This window comes from Palaemon carinicauda, chromosome 25 (assembly GCF_036898095.1).
Source record: "Palaemon carinicauda isolate YSFRI2023 chromosome 25, ASM3689809v2, whole genome shotgun sequence".
NCBI lineage: Eukaryota > Metazoa > Arthropoda > Malacostraca > Decapoda > Palaemonidae > Palaemon > Palaemon carinicauda.
In genome coordinates this window covers 10,886,266-10,888,794 of record NC_090749.1, presented here as the reverse complement: position 1 = coordinate 10,888,794, position 2,529 = coordinate 10,886,266, and positions in this window count along the sequence as shown.

The window sequence follows — 2,529 nt, the reverse complement described above, 5'->3', positions numbered from 1 at the left end:
ACACGTTTACTGTTTGTATGTCAGTCATCTTCGTGAAAGGGTTGTGTGTGTGTGTGTGTGTGTGTGTGTGTGTGCAAAAATCTGTCTCTATTTGTTATTCTGTGAGGTAATGCTATTGAGGTCGTGTTGCATTGGGGTTAGTGATGCAATTTGAATGAGAATCAGGATCCATGTGTGTTCGCCTACCTCCACGCACTAACGAACAAACACACATGAAACAATGAATGGGGCTAGGCGTTAGTAAGTAGAGATACTATGTCTAAGTATAAACACAAAAGTATAAATATGCACTTAATAATGAAATTATGCGCAGATTCAAGTTCATTATAGTAGACACAATTGCATAAAAACGACTGTAGGACTGACATGCTAGACTTACTTTGAAATCAGGAGAAATCTCGATATACCCTTAGGTTTAATCAACTTTCCCTAAGAGAGATTCCTCTAAAAATAAAGATCAAGATCAGACATTAATTTCTTCCTGAAGAAAGATCTTTGTCTGTTTATCGTCAACACTTAGATTAGTGAAGTTAACCTTCAGGTTTCATCCCATTCTAGAGAAAACGGAGGGAGCTTTGCAGTTTTGCAATTCGTTATTTTGCATTTTATTGCTGTTAGGCTTAAAGGGGAGAGAGAGAGAGAGAGAGAGAGAGAGAGAGAGAGAGAGAGAGAGAGAGAGAGAGGAGAGAGAGAGAGAAATTCATACCGTGTTTCCTTAGGGAGGGATATACAGTAGACCTCTGTTTTCTTTCTATGTATGAGGGAAAGTAATTTTTCTCGTGCATCAAACACTGAATAATCTAATACGAAATCGTAAATGTCAAAGATTCCTTTAATTCTGTGAAATGTTGTAGAGTTTTGCTGTAAAATGTAAGTGATTTGGAAGTTCAGAATAACTGCATACATTATTAAACAGCTGTCAAATTTTGTTCCTTTTATATCTAAATAAACATTCCATTCATATTTGAAGAAGAGAAGAACTGTCAGTTTATTTTAGAAATGTGTAATAAATCTTAACAATAATTCAAGTATTGTTGTGAAGGACTTTCTTTTTATTATTTTATTTTGTCAGGAAGATTTGTAACCTTAGGAAATCTAACATTTTGAAATTTGTATTGATTTTGGTTTTCATTCCCGGGATATCTATATTTTTTCAACAGTTTTAATCTGGAAAATTTCAGCAGGTAATATAATCTATCAAGAGTTCCCAATATTAATCTTCTTTAGATCATAATTAAACTCCTTATTTTTACCTTTGTCTTTATTGTGAGAAAATTTAATATTAAAATCTTTCCGGACTTTAATTACAAAGTAAAATGAAGACCCAATTTTTTGACAAATTAGTAATTAAGGTTTTGTTTCCTGAATATGGATTACTATTTTCCTTGACTCCATGAATAATTTTCGAAATTAGATTGTTTTCAATTCTTACCTGTTATTGATGCAAATGATAATCAACTTACCTTTCAATTTACGAAAATTTATCCTAAAGAGATATATTCAATTGATACTTACCTATTAATTAAGAAAAACCCTTTTGTTATTAATCTATAAAAGTTATATATAGGCATGCAAAGTACTGTACAGCCAAAAAGGATTTATCGTTTTTTCATGGTGTAGCGGTACATTACATTTGCTATATACCGATACGTTGATCTCTCTCTCTCTCTCTCTCTCTCTCTCTCTCTCTCTCTCTCTCTCTCTCTCTCTCTCGTTGTCATTACTTGACCTAATATATTCCTATGAATCAGTTCAGTCCTTCCCTTAGTGTATGTGATGATGCAGACAATCATCCTTCCAAAAGCAAAGATTTTCTGAACTTCCAAAGACACAATAGATTCTATATAGCTTTAAAATATGACTGCTGTCATTGCTAGTTTTTGGAATAACGAGAATAACAAAATTATATGTTGCAATCGGATATCTGATAGTGACATTTGGGACTTTTTTGATAATCCTATAAGCGAATATCATGTATAGTGTTATGTAATGGGAATACCATCAAATACCCCCCCCCCTCTCTCTCTCTCTCTCTCTCCTTATCAAACGTTTTAAAAATCTCCCTTAAATGCAAAGCCCCAAAAGATCCATCGAACCAAATACTTATCATTAATTACTTCACAATAACCCAACATTTAAGCCTAACAACAAACACCTCTTGGATGGTGTTTACATCATTAACTTCCTAAATTCATCTTTAAAATCCTTCAATCAACGAGGACATAAAACCAGCAATATTACTATTTGTGATTCTACTGACGAATTATTATTATTATTATTATTATTATTATTATTATTATTATTATTATTATTATTATTATTATTATTATTATTATTAATTGTTGTTGTTGTTGTTGTTGTTGTTGTTGTTGTTTTTATTATTATTATGACAACACCATAACCAACCCATAAAGGAAATTGGTATTATCAGCTTCACAAAATGCTATCATGAAAATAAGACTTACCGTTTTCTTCAGTCTTTGTCCAGGTCAAACCCTCGAAGATATAATTGTCAATGAGTTTTTTGTC